The following is a 15,607-nucleotide window of genomic DNA, read 5'->3' as shown; positions in this document are numbered from 1 at the left end:
CATTGACTCATATTTCTCGTTCACTGAAATTCCTCCCTCCACCGCAGCGCGCCGCTATTGCGCGCATGCGTAGCTCTGGACCGTTTCATCTGTCAAAGAATGACTAAACCTCGAGCCAATAGCCTTCGAGTATGATACGAGGACGGAGCATGTGATTTCTTGAATCTAGTGAACGAATACGCCCTTCATTGAGTTGCTTTGAGTTTGAAAGAGTCAAATGAACTGTTACATACATACATCTCGTCTCATTATTACGTTCGTCGTTCGAACAACTGGTTCTTTGTTTTATTTTTTTATATTATTGTTTTATTTTTTTTTATTTTTTTTTATCATTTTGTTTTATTTATTTATATTATTGTTGTTTTATGTTTGAACAGTTACATACTTTTAAATAAAAAAATATTTCATTATGTTAGTCATGTCATGCACTTTTGTTTGTTTAAAAACTGTGAAACATAAAAAAATATGGCAGTATTGATTATTTGCGTCACGTCATCCCATCTCATTTGCGTCACGTGACTCACGTCAGCAAATAGCATTTCAGCTCGGGTTCAGAAGGGGCATGTAATTGGTTGGATCGAACGAACGAATATAATAGCATCATTGACCGAGATGGCTCTGTTTTGAGTCTGAACGAGAGAGAGATCTCCCGTTCGTGAACGAATTGAACGAACTGGTAGCTATACCCAGTTCGTTGACCGGGTAGGTCGGCCATTCTGTCAATCTAGTTCATCAATCAGCAGAAAGCGGATGCAAAGCACAGGTATCCGTACTGTGCACGCTTGTTTATATTCATATTTTACATACAGAATAACTCCTCGTTTAACATAATCTCAGATTTGAACGTGTAAATCTCTGCCTAAACAATTAAATGTTAACTAGCCTAGTATGCAAACAAATAAAAAAACACTTGTGCTTTGGTCATCCGAAAAGAGTGTAATTTAAAAGATAAAAAGAGTAATGACTTTGATCACTTATTTAGACTTATTTTATTAATTTAATGAGAAGGGCACACTTTTTAATGAAGCCAAATCGGTTTTTATTTTGTAACAAGTAAATACGTTAGTTGAACAACACATTTTGCCGCACATGCTGACGTATTTGTGTAATATGGAAAAATGGTCACTGAACGAATTGGTGAACGAATCTGAACGAATCATTTTGGTGAACGAACGAAAAATGAAGGAGTCTCTGGAAAGAATCAAAATTTCCACCACTACCGCCTTCCGAAAGATGAAATGTGTTGTGATTGGTTAGCTGTCACAGTGCGTTGTGATTGGCGAACAGCTTAATTCTTTTTTTTTTTAGAAGTGGTCTGTCAATCTGAATTGAAACTGGTCTGTGGAAACAGGAAGTTTCCTTTTTAGAGCTACCTAAAATCAGACAAAACTGGTCATATATGAGTTTTTGGAGGGCTTTTATTTTGTAATGCAACATCAGATCGTCTTGAAACTGATTGAGTGACACCTTGGGGTAGTGGACCATTAATCTGAATTGAAACTGGTCTGTGGAAACAGGGAGTTTCCTTTTTATAGCTACCTAAAATCAGACAAAACTGGTCATATATGAGTTTTTGGAGGGATTTTATTTTGTAATGGAAAATCAGACAGTCCTGACATTGGGCCAATGACTTTCTGGAGTGGTGTACTGTTAATCAAAAGTGAAACATTTTTGTGGAAACAGGGAGTTTTCTATTTATAAATATGTGAATTTACAGATAAATATGGTTATATGCAAGTTCATGAAAGGCTTTTATTTTGTTATATCTCATCAGTTATTTTCATATTATTTGGAAATTCTACATTTAATATTACTTAACATTTGAAGTCATTTGAATTTCATCAGACCGTTTTTTAAACATTTGTATTATTTAATTTATTCATTCATTTATTTATGCGTTATTGACAGAGAAACTGGTTTAATAAATTAATCCCAGAGATTGCTTTTCCTTTGATCTGAGTTTTTACTCTCTATTTCCGAAACGCCTAGTATATGCGTGCACCACTAAATAACGAGGAGGCCAGGATGACCGTGTTTTTCGAAGTGGAGGCTGAGCTGACCGCAGTGGTAACGCTGTGCACAAAGCAGAGCTCCTCACAAAAGCTGCTTTATCAGACATTACATGCAAGATGAAAAGAAATAAAATGACATCCAACATTTTCTGAAGACAGTCGGTTTCCTTCAGAAATACAGTGATATAAAAACACCCGCACCGAGTTTCGATTTTGAAAGGTGCAGTGCTCAACCAAGCATTTTCCCCACCCCCCAACCATTCACATTTCCATAGGCTGGATTTATTTTTGTGATATCACACTGACTAAAATTTAAAAAGTGAAAAAGCATAATAGGACCCCTTTAATAGGTTGAAATAGAACCCACATAGATCATGGTTTCTGTGAGATTCACCGTTAAACGATTTAGATTGAACAAATTCATAAATAAGTCAATAAAACACAAAGTGTGTCAAACCATATAACAATATTTTATTAATAGGCAAAAATGACCAGGGATGTAAAATACTTGTGTAATTTTACTTGATTACTGTATTTGATTTCAGGGTAATCAACTTGTAATTTTACTTGATCAGATTTCTAAAGAAAACTCTACTTTTTACTCATTACAAATTTATTTCAACTTAATAAGTACTCTTTATTTTAGCTCATGCACATTAAATATGGTAAACAGAAACTCAAAAGTGCTTTGACATGCAAGAACCAGTGAGGTTTGTTTTCATGCATCAAGCCCACACAGCTTCAGTTATAACTTTAATCAGCTACATTTCTGGCATCAAAAGTTTGCCATCAGAAAAGCATACTGAGGTAGTTCCGTAAACAATTATATCAATATTTGCTGGGAAAAAAACTCTAAATGCCCCCCCAAAACAATTAAAAGATTAATTATTGTTACAGACAGGGGCGTTGAAGAGACAACAGAAAGTTAATGGTGTTTTAATTCTCCTCATTAATTCAAAACAAGTTCTTCTGTCAGCATGTTTCTGGCCTCTGGCTCTTTAAAGGGAGAGTCCACCCAGAAATTTGCTCACACTCATGCCATCCCAGATGTTTGCTCACACTCATGCCATCCCAGATGTTTGCTCACACTCATGCCATCCCAGATGTTTGCTCACACTCATGCCATCCCAGATGTTTACTCACACTCATGCCATCCCAGATGTTTGCTCACACTCATGCCATCCCAGATGTTTGCTCACACTCATGCCATCCCAGATGTTTACTCACACTCATGCCATCCCAGATGTTTGCTCACACTCATGCCATCCCAGATGTTTGCTCACACTCATGCCATCCCAGATGTTTACTCACACTCATGCCATCCCAGATGTTTGCTCACACTCATGCCATCCCAGATGTTTGCTCACACTCATGCCATCCCAGATGTTTGCTCACACTCATGCCATCCCAGATGTTTGCTCACACTCATGCCATCCCAGATGTTTGCTCACACTCATGCCATCCCAGATGTTTGCTCACACTCATGCCATCCCAGATGTTTGCTCACACTCATGCCATCCCAGATGTTTACTCACACTCATGCCATCCCAGATGTTTACTCACACTCATGCCATCCCAGATGTTTACTCACACTCATGCCATCCCAGATGTTTACTCACACTCATGCCATCCCAGATGTTTACTCACACTCATGCCATCCCAGATGTTTGCTCACACTCATGCCATCCCAGATGTTTGCTCACACTCATGCCATCCCAGATGTTTGCTTTCCATATTTTTAGTCCATGTAATCCAAGTGGACCATGTTGAAAACCACACAAAGTGAACACAACGTTCAAGTTTAGTGTTAAATCTGTTAATATATTAGTATTTTCTTACACATTTCGCTTAAGAACACATTAAAAGACAAACCTGTCTAACAAAAGATTTAAGTTTATTTTTAAGCAATTTCACTTTGCACTGAGAAGATGACGCAACATTATAAATCAAGAATCTCCCTTTTTTGTTTTTTTTTGGCTAGGTACTTTTTTTTAAAACTCAAGTAGCCTACGGTTTAAACTTGTACTTTTTAACTTTTACTCTAGTCAGGGGTGGGCTTAACCAATAAGCGATGTAAGCGGCCGCTTAGGGCCCCGGGGAACCAGGGGGCCCCATCTGATATTGGCAAAACTCCAGTGAGAACGTCAAATGTTCACTTCCCACTCAAAACGCTGTGTTTTTGTTTAGTGCTGAGTTTTGCAAGCTCGTGAATCTTCCCTGTATAATTACGTGCAGATACGATGAAAATAAGAGATTCAACTGAACGTTGTGAGATTGCAGCTTTTGGTGATTTATAGAGGGAGCACTCTTTGAGCACTTTCTAGGCTGTATAATCCTGAGTGTCTCAGAATGGATATATTAACAACTGTAAGAAACTATAGTCTGCCTCAACCCAGATTCCACTCCACAATATATGTTTGATCATGCTCATCTCCCAAAATGGCTTAATTATTATAGAGAAGAAGGAAGTCAACAGTTATGTTGTTTGTAGACCATTTGGGATGATCACATCCTGAGCAAATGGTCTCCAATTGTAGAATGGGAGCGGGTGTGGGACACTGAGAACCACCTCAGACAAAGGGGTCTCCAGAACTTAATTAACACACAGACCACAGCTGTTACAACAGGAGCATCTTCATTTACATGAACGGTAGTAAACTGCAAATGTATAAAAGGTTTGAATTTAGGATGTTCTGGGTTCATTCCGACTCTGTTGAACCCAAGGTACTACATGTACTTTGTCCCTGCTATGCTACAATACACATCTTCATCAAGATCTTCAACGTCCTCATCATTTTTCTTACATCAGAGAAGAAAGAATCGTGCTTCTTTTCATGATTTTATTTGTCTTGATGTTTCAAAATGACTCTCTTGCATGCTTTCCCTAGACGCGCCGGCACGAACTGCTGCACACTCATACAGACGCAAGACTGGAGATTTTCCCTCAATAATAAATTACATTGGTTTGTCTCTCAGCAAACCCTACTGCATATCTTAACACTTGGAATACGGAATGAGTTGCATGGGATAATTTTATGACATTTGAATCCTTTTTGTAAAAAGAAGTTAACAATTCGTTAAAAGGACAAGTGCAAGTATTGTTTTTAATGTCTTCTTTTGTGATCCGAAAAATAAGGTAGCCTAATATGGCTTTAGAACAGCATCCAGGTTGACTAATTATTTACTTAATTTGTGAAGGGGTAAATAAACTATAACCTATGAGAGAGAGAGAGAGAGAGAGAAAGCACGCAAAATAAGGGTTTGGCGTAAAAGAGCATGTTATTGTGTTGGGCCCCCATATCTGGAATTTGCTTAGGGCCCCCAAATCACTAAGTCTGCCCCTTTTTGCTAGATACTTGTAGTTTTAATTGAGTAAAAATTTAACTGAGCATCTGTACATTCCCTTGAGTATACAGTAGTTTTTGAGTGCTTTTACACCCATGAAAATCAGAGGGTCAGAATCGTGTCTACTCTGACCAGAAGAGGGCAGAAGTATCCCATGATGCTAGTGAACAAGAGCGCCCGCTGGGCCTTGAGCAGCCTGACAGCTGAGCCCATACACCTAAATATTAAACATGTTTATGCAATACAGTGTGTATGTAGCCTAGTCTATTAAAATTTATATATATATATAAGATGGGTTTATTTTAACTGGCCTTTTTTTTTACTTCACTAAAAGCACATTTTAAAATCAAAAATTAATTCAAAACCTTTTTGAAGTTTGTTCTCATATTTGGCATAATTACAGAAGTGATTGTATTGCTGAACAAAACTTCCAAAATCCATTTTCCTTATTCCCGTTTTAACGCATTTAATCCCAAAATTTTCCCAGACATGAAAATATCCAAATGACGCGTCATTAGTAACCCTTTGAGATAATTAATTTTTTTTTATTTTTGGGGGAAAAGTGTGTGAAAAATTGTGTTTTATGTTCGGTCACAAGTGTGACCGGTGGGATAACGTGAGTACTGGAATAACATATTTCTGCAGTCATAAAAATGGTTATATATCTTAGCCCAGCTATTTTAAACCGTTTGATCACATTACTATTATGCATAAAAAACCTTATGCAACATTGATAGGAACACCGAGACAAAAAAACAAAAATCCACCATCACGCATTTCAAAATTGTTACTTTGTTCTAAAACATAACATCACAGTTTTATACCAATGCTACGAGTATTACAACGTCATTATTGTAAAATTTTTCTACCATTTTGCGACACGGTTCAGGGTAAGGAAGGAAGAGGACAAGGTTGGCGTGAGGAGACTCGTGTGGCTTTATTCAATAACTTCAAATCACAAAACAAAGTTCACAAAAGCTCAGCTCTTAAAAACATGCAGTTTCCAGGATTTCTCCAGTCCAGCAAGCATGTGTTCACGAGTCTCCTTCCCGTCTCTCTCTCTCTGACTTCCATGCCTGTCAGAGGCTCCTTATCTGGTCTCTCCATGCCAATCACTGCAATCAGACACAGCTGTTCATCATTTTGCACTTGACCCACTTATTCATCGCTCGTCTCCTGCTGCAGACTTCGCTGAACCACGCCCCCCTCGCCACACATTTCAATTTTAATTTAGTGCAATATTTTGTCATTGCAACATTTTATTGTCATTTTCACCAGCAATTTGCATTGGATTATATTGTAAACCCAAGTTCACTGTTATCCCACGGGTCACTATTGTGACCATCAACATGTTTACTCATTCTATGACCACACTCGACAAAACTGAATATATGCAAATGCATATATTAATACTAGACACCCTAAAGATAATGTGTACCAAAAATCTTTGTCATATCTTTATGTTAACATACTTTACTAGCCTTTAAAGTTATAAAAAAAAAAAAAAAAAAGAAACACTGATGCAATTGTCAGTCCTGTCTCTCTGTGTGTTGTGTTCCCCCTCCTCTCGTGCCCATATTTGGTTAGTTCCTGTTCCTGTCCCCGTTTAGGTTATTAGTCCCAGGTGTGTTATTAATTCTAGCCATTAAAAGTCTGTTTGCTGAAGAATTCCTCATTTCCTCACCCCTTCGTTCCATCGCTCCTGGTGTAGAGCGACAGCAATCAGTTTACAAATGGCTTTTCTGATTTATATTTAACAATGAATAAAACTAATCTAGTATTATTTTATTTTCTATACAACAGGGAGAAACTAAGGATGATAGACCAGCAGGAGTCAGTCCAGATCAACATATACAGGAAAAGACTGAGAGAGAGAAAAAATAGAGCAACTATTTAAAAGACTTCATCTCGACAAGAACAAAAATAAACTGAAAATTGTAGAAGTTCTTCAGTTAACGGCTGATTCATCAGTCCCATAAGTCTTTTGCTGAGGAGAAGCTGGTTTGGAGTTTCATACAAAACCTACTGATGATGAACTACAGTGCAAAATACAATAATGTTAAAGATACCAATGAACAACATCACACGCAACAAAGAGACAGTGATATTTTGAAAGAAATGTCTTTGTGTAATAAAGGAAAAAGCCAAACTGAGCAAATCCACCCAATGGATGTTCAGATGGTCGTGTTTCATTGTGCTGATGGTTTCCTGAAGCAGCTGATGGTGACTAAACTATCCCAGTGTCAGTACGCTCTGCCTCTGCTTGTTCCTGATCCATACAGACTGAGTTTCCTCTCTGGACATTCAGACAAATCAACAAGAGCTGGAAGATGAGGAACAAAAACAATGAAATCATCAGTCAAACCCAGCCAGTCTACAAGGCAGAAACTCCAATGGTTTTTTTCTTCAGGTTTGGCTCTGTGTCTTCGTCCAAGTCTCAGCTGATGAACAGTCTGATCAATGAGAAACACAACACGTTCTTCCACAGGAACTGCCCAGGCAGCAGCAGAACCAGAGTCCTGATGGATGGAGTGGTGGAGATCGCCTGGTTCTGCCCCTCTGGGAAAAACACGGATAAATTCACCGACTGTGTTGCGTTCTGTAATCTACACGGTGATGCAGGAGACCATGAGAAACAGCTGCAGATCCTCACTGAAATGGCCTCAGTCAATGTTTTTCTACTACCTGAACTTCACAGAAATGACAGACATGCAGAAAAGATCCAAACCCTGTTCAGAAACCGAAAGTCACTAATTTGTCTTCTTACTGAGGATGAGTCTACTGTAACAGAGATGAGTAATCGAAAATTCAAAATTGGTCTGAAGGACAGAAGTCAGACAGATGTATCTGAAGAACTCAGAATAACTATAAATGATTGTCTCTCACAATCATCTTTCAATTTCAGACTTGAAGATGTCCAAACACTCAGACATCAGAGTAGATGAGGAAGATGACGATAACTGCAGGAGAGGAAGAGCAGAAGCACAGCAGATGATGAGTTTACTGGACAAGAAAGAGCTGAGAGAAATCAAAGAATCATTTCTGCCTCATCAGGCGAAACTGTGGCATCAGTGGAGTCAGATGAACAAAGAACTACATCGACCTCAAGCACATGAGACAAAAATGGACATCAGCAGAAAACATAAAACTTGTAACGGGGTGAACGAGACGTGAGGATCCATGTGCAAGCTTTTATTAATAAACATAGTCAATAACAGGCAGGATTATCAAAAAACAGCGAACAGATATGGCACGGGCAAGACACAAGAGTATTCCTAGAACAAGCATGGGTCTTTGATCGGCGAACAATATCCAACAGAGTGAGGCAGAGAGATAATCCAGGTAAACGAGCAGTGGTCCAAGAGAGGTGCAAACAGAGTCCGAACGGCAAGGCAAAGGGTTAATCCAGGAAACACAGGCAAGAATCGAAACACTAGAAAACACACAAGGCAAGGCAAGACTAAGACAACAAAGAGGATTCTGTATCGCAGCTAAAACTAGGAGAGTTATAAATGCAGAACAATACTGGAACTAAACAGAAAAACACAGAATGGCTCGGTAAGGCAGCTAACACTTGGGGAGTGATAAACGCAGAACAATACTCGGCAGAGAGGAAGAGGAAGTCCATGGTTTATGTAGGGTGTGTGATCAGTGCAATCAGCTGTGTGTGTCCTCTGAGGTGGCGTGCAACAGTTAGTGTGGTACAAGAGTCCATGTGGTGAGCGAGTGACATCTAGTGGAGAGTTAACGGAAGTTCATAGACCAGATTCATGACAGAACTAAAGGAAATCCATGAACAACAGCATAAATCTGAAATCAGCAAGTTTATGAAGTTCAATATTAAAGAAATGAATTCAGAAGCTGCAAATAAGGTGTACTTCTTCAAGTGGCTCAGAATCTTCCTGGATGAACCTAGATCAGCTGATCTTCCTGCTCTACATCACAAGTGGTCAGCAGTTGTAAAACCAAAAGAGAATCGTGATGAATCTGAGCAACTCAAAGCTGAACAAGAAGAACTTGAGAGAATATCTGAGGAACTTCAAGCTTATAATGAGGGAGATCGGTCAGATCTATGAATCATGTTCATCTGTGAAGAAGAACAAGAAAGACCTGCAGGTTCATTTCTCATCTCTCCCGAGTCCTGCAGCAGAGATGATGATCTCTGGATTTCCACTGGAGCTGATGGATGGAGATGCTGCTCATGTTCCTGTGATCTGGATCTCTGCTGTTCTAGATCAACTCACCTAGAAACTGGGAGACCAGAGAGTCTTTGTGCTGTCAGTTTTAGGCCTTCGTGGCTCTGGGAAATCCACCATGCTGAATGCCATGTTTGGACTCCAGTTTGCCGTCAGTGCTGGCAGGTGCACCAGAGGAGCTTTCATGCAGCTGGTCAAAGTGTCAGATGAGATGAAAACACAGATGAAGACAGACTATATTCTGGTTGTTGAAACTGAGGGTGTTGGAGCTCTAGAACTGGCTGGAAGATCAACAAGTGATCATGACAATGAACTGGCCACATTTGTTGTTGGTCTTGCAAATCTGACCTTGATCAGTATATGTGGAGAAAACCCATCTGAGATGCAGGACATTCTTCAGACTGTTGTTCAGGCCTTCATGAGGATGAAGAAGGTCAGACTGAATCCCAGCTGTGTGTTTGTGCATCAAAACGTTTCAGACATCACAGATGGAGAAAAAACAAAAGAGGGAAGGAGACGACTGCTGCAGACACTGGATGAGATCACAAAACTCGCTGCTGAAGATGAAGTCTATGATGCAGAACATTTCAGTGATGTCGTTAGATTTGATGTTCACGAAGATGTTAAATATTTTGCTCATATCTGTGAAGGTAGCCCACCAATGGCACCACCAAACCCAAACTACTGCGAGAACATTCAAGAACTAAAGAAAACTATTCTTTCTCATGCCGCAAAATCACATGGAATGACACTGAAAGGCTTAAAAGAACATATTAAAGATCTCTGGGAGGGTTTACTGAATGAACGATTTGTCTTCAGATTCCGAAATTCTCTGGAGATTTCAGCCTCCAGGAAACTGGAGACCGAACACAGTAAGTGGTCCTTGAGTCTTCGCAGTGCCTTGATAGAAAATGAGAACAAACTACACAACAAAACAGAAAATGAAGCAAGTTATGGGCTTGGGGAAACTTATGTTCGAAGAGAACTGAAGATGAAAAAAATCAATGTCTGAATTCTTTGAGAAAGATAAAGCTTTACTAATTCACTTGAAACCATCATTTGACATTAAAATCAAAGAACTTCAGGAAAAAAATTGTAAGAGAAACAAGGAAAAAGTTATGTAAATACTCTCTATGAAAAGAGTAAAGAGCTTGCCTTAAATTTCAAAGACAAAGAAATAAAAAACAAAACAATGAAGAAAGAATTTGATTTGTTTTGGAAACAGTACCTGAATATGATCTTTACAGACACTCCTGCAATTGAAGACACTGACGTAATGAGAGATGTGAGAAAAACACTCAGTGATGCCTATGGAAGTTCTCCTGTAGATCACTGGAGGGATATGTTCTCTGTGCCAAGTTATTCAGATTATGTGCAACTGAAGAAATCCAAATTCAGATGTTTTCTGCTTTCTGCAAAATGTCTGTAACTAATGATTTTATTTGGGTCTCAGCAGGATGAAACCCAAATAAAATCATTAGTTACAGACATTTTGCAGAAAGCAGAAAACACAATTCAGATGTTAAACAATTCAATGGGCTACAACATCAGACACATTCACAAACTTCCAAATTACATCAAGTTGAGAGTAACTGAACATCAGAAAAGACCAGTGAAATATGTATTCAATGTATTTGGTTCTTTTCATCTTTAAGAGAATGAACGAGACGATCGCTGATCAGCACAGACTGTTCAGAGACAGCAATGCTCCTGTCATATACATTGAGAAAAAGAGAAAAGAGTACAATAGTATTTTCCAGAAATACTGTCATGGAGCAACATCAGCTGCCATTTTTGGCAAGAACATCTGTCAGAAACTTAAAGAGCCCATTGAGCAGAGTGTCTACAAGAAGACTGCCAGAGATTTAGCAGATGAAATGAGAACAGAATGTGCAACACTGAATGGAAACAGATCAAATCTGGAGAAGCACATCATGGAAACACTGGCAGAAGAGGAGGATTTTGACAAATACATTGATCACTTCAAAAGTTTCATCAGAGATGAAGTCAGTATATACATCACTTTCCTTCATCAGGGTTTTACCCAAGATGAAGGAGAACAATGAACTCCTGCAGCAGAAGATCATGGAAGCAGCTCAAGTTCAAGTCAACAGAGGAGATGCTGGTTTGTGGTTGAAGAGTTTCACACAGCAGCTCTCAGATGAGCTGATCTTCTCTGAAAAAGACCTCAGTGGAGTCAAACATGATGATGCTGATGTTGAAGTGATTAGAAAAGAACTTGGTGCCATAACATCTGACATCAGCAATACTAATACATATAATACAAAACTGGATTTCAAGTTCAGACCAGATGAGCTTCTGATTGCTCACTTCTGTCAGTGCTGTTGGGTTCAGTGCCCATTATGTGGAGCCACCTGCACCAACACTATAGAAAACCATGATGGAGGTCACAGTGCACCTTTCCACAGAGTCATTGGAATGAATGGAAACAGTTGCTTTCTATCACACAATTTATGTTTGGATATTTGCACAAATTTAGCGGCAAGTGATAAAGAATTTCTTACATTAGGTGGATTGTTTCCATATAAAGAATACAGAAAAGCAGGAGAAGTTTATGCAAAGTGGACCATCACTCCAGACTACTTTGAGTTGCCATACTGGAAGTGGTTTGTTTGCAGATTTCAGAAAGATCTGGAAAATCACTACAAGAAAATTATTTTAGGAAAAGGAGAGATTCCAGATCAATGGAAAAAGCTCAGAAAACAGGATGCTATCAAGAGTTTGGATAAATACTTTTAAAAAAATGTAAAGTAACAGAGCAAAATAAAACCAGTTTTAAGCCACTTATTTGCAGAACACCGTATAAAGTATTAAGATGTAATTCCTGAATGTTTTAACTGGGTGTATTCCAGCATGTAGGGTAAACATACCTATTAAGCTCACCAAAATCTACATTGAGACATTTTTAGTGCACAAGATATTGGTTTCAGTACAAAAAGTTGTTCAAATAAAATATTAATCTCTCACACAAAAATATTGAATTTTATTTTAAATGACAAAAGCATCTCAATTAAGATATACATCATTAAATTCAAAAAGTCTGGCTGTGCTTAATGGGTTTAAACACACCTCTGTTTATTAACATTTCTTGTTTATTTTAAGGAACATTTTTAAAGAATAATTCTAAGAATATATATTTTGAAGGTACAAAGTCAATCACAAAAAAGGCTAAATCCATCACTAAAATCAAGCAACAAGGCATTCAAGTCGATCAGTTATATATTCATAGTGAAGTGTCATCTAAGCACACTGCAACATCTATACTAGTCCACTTTCAGCTAAGTAACACATTTAAAATTCATATAAACCAAACCAATAAAACATTTAATTCATGGGGATGAACACAGAAACTAGCTTCATTATGAAGCCTCTTATTACATGGATGTCAACTTTTCTCTTAAGGCTGGAATACACTACATGATTTTTGCTCTGATTTTCCACAGATTTACAGATTTACTGAATTTGTGTGATTTTCATAGTAGTGCACCCTTTAAGCTCACCTCAAAATAATATGAAATCTTTAAAAATTACAGCACTGTAAAACTACAGACCAGCAATAAACTGCCAATTTATCATATTATGGATGTAAAAGTACAAGCCAGTGATGCCTGTGAAGTTATATAACAGCGTAGCACACAATCTTATCCAGCTAGTCAGCTAACTGTGTTCTGTAGCATCTGCGCTGTGTTGCTAAAACTATCTTTTGGATCTAATGTAATTATTTCCCACATGCAAGTTCCAGGTTATAATATGGAAAAGAACATTAATCTCTTAATTTTACAATAAGTAGTGAAACATACCCAAGATAAAGGTTTAAACATCTAAAAAAACACACATTTGGGGGCTCCTCTTTTGGTGAAAGTGATATTAAGTGTAGAATTAAGTTTTGTATCATCTTAATCTGGTTAAAATGAGCTGATCTTCTCTACTTATGTTTTGTATCATTTAATTTAGTCTTAATGTTTAGTATATTGTAAAACTGTAACTCCAGACCGTTTCCTGTTCTTGTTTTGTTGATTGGTTCCCCTTGATTGTCTCTCCAGGTGTTTCTTGTTGTTTTCTTACCCTTGTTACCCCAGTCGTTATATATACAGTGGTGTGAAAAAATGTTGGCCCCCTTCCTGATTTTTTATTTTTTTGCATGTTTGTCACACTTTAATGTTTCAGATCATCAAACAAATTTAAATATTAATCAAAGATAACACAAGTAAACACAACATGCAGTTTTTAAATGAAGGGTTTTTTTATTATGAAGGGAAAACAAAATCCAAACTCACATGGCCCTGTGTGAAAAAGTGCTTGCCCCCTAAACCTAATAACTGCAATGAGTCTGCTACAGCGCTGTGGAGGAATGGCCCACTCATCTTGGCAGAATTGCTGTAATTCAGTCACATTGGAGGGTTTTCGAGCATGAACCGCCTTTTTAAGGTCATGCCGCAGCATCTCAATAGGATTCAGGTCAGGACTTTGACTAGGCCACTCCAAAGTCTTCATTTTGTTTTTCTTTAGTCATTCAGAGGTGGATTTGCTGGTGTGTTTTGGATCATTGTCCTGCTGCAGAACCCAAGTTCGCTTCAGCTTGAGGTCACGAACAGATGGCCGGACATTGTCCTTCAGGATGTTTTGGTAGACAGCTGAATTCATGGTTACATTTATCACAGCAAGTCTTCCAGGTCCTGAAGCAGCAAAACAGCCCCAGACCATCACACTACCACCACCATATTTTACTGCTGGTATGATGATCTTTTTCTGAAATGCTGTGTTACTTTTACACCAGATGTAATGGGACACACACCTTCCAAAAAGTTCAACTTTTGTCTCGTCAGTCCACAGAGTATTTTCCCAAAAGTCTTGGAGATCATCAAGATGTTTTCTGGCAAAACTGAGATGAGTCTTTATGTTCTTTTTGCTCAGCAGTGGTTTTCATCTTGGATCTCTGCCATGCAGGCCATTTTTGCCCAGTCTCTTTCTTATGGTGGAGTCATGAACACTGACCTTAACTGAGGCAAGTGAGGCCTGCAGTTCTTTAGATGTTGTTGTGGGGTCTTTTGTGACCTCTTGGATGAGTCGTCGCTGCGCTCTTGGGGAAATTTTGGTCGGCCGGCCACTCCTGGGAAGGTTCCATGTTTTTGCCATTTGTGGATAATGGCTCTCACTGTGGTTCGCTGGAGTCCCAAAGCTTTATAAATGGCTTTATAACCTTTTCCAGACTGATAGATCTCAATTACTTTCTTTCTCATTTGTTCCTGAATTTCTTTGGATCTCAACATAATGTGCAGCTTTTGAGGATCTTTTGGTCTACTTCACTTTGTCAGGAAGGTCCTGTATTCTACTAAATGAGGTATAACAAGGTTGTAATTAACTCGATTTGATCAGGGTTACACTCTTCCCCTTCTTAAATTCTAATGCCCTTTTGAGAGGGAGTGATTAGCTATATCTAAACAGTAGGAATTGCATTGAGCAAAGTAGGCAATCACAGTCATTTCTGTCAATCAGAGATGTAACCATTTTTGCTTCCACAATGAACCATTCAGTCAAAGATTCTTTAAAGAACCATCTCTTTCTTACCTTTTTAGAATCTGATGAACCTTCTTTGATCACAAAGAACCTTTTGTGAAACAGAAAGGTTCTACAGATGTTAAAGGTTCTATATGGAACCATTTAGACAAAAAAGGGTCTTCTATGACATCGTGAAGCATCTTTATTTTTAAGAGTGTATCCTACATCTGCCAGATGTTCTATGTAATGTGTTACTTTTTATAGGAACATTGTACTTTTTGTATAATTCAATAATAGTAATTCAATAATAATAAAAAATACACTTTTGATCGTATCACTTGTCTTGGAGAATTGCTGTTTATGTTATTTTATTTGTTTATGCTTGAAAACAAGCATCACATTTGTTATTGCAGTGTTCTTAATAAAATAGTTTTTAATTCTGTTATATTTTGATGCTGCTTTTTTGCCATTATTTGTCAAATGTTATCGATTAGATTCTAATACCGTACCAAAGCCAAACCAGCGGTATGGAGC

At 38.1% G+C, this 15,607-nt stretch overlaps 1 pseudogene across 1 annotated transcript; it reads left to right on the top strand.

Annotated features, from left to right (window-relative positions):
- The first annotated feature begins 7,475 nt into the window (after nt 1–7,475).
- Nucleotides 7,476–12,313, top strand: LOC306858949 (interferon-induced very large GTPase 1-like; annotated as a pseudogene). Its single transcript has 3 exons — nt 7,476–8,527; nt 9,178–10,559; nt 11,209–12,313. The product of its transcript is annotated as an interferon-induced very large GTPase 1-like (transcript).
- The last annotated feature ends 3,294 nt before the right edge of the window (nt 12,314–15,607 follow it).

Source organism: Barbus barbus (genome assembly GCF_936440315.1).
Source record: "Barbus barbus genome assembly, chromosome: 3".
NCBI classification, from domain to species: domain Eukaryota; kingdom Metazoa; phylum Chordata; class Actinopteri; order Cypriniformes; family Cyprinidae; genus Barbus; species Barbus barbus.
The sequence above is the reverse complement of the archived record's forward strand: the minus strand, read 5'-3'. Positions and strand labels throughout refer to the sequence as shown.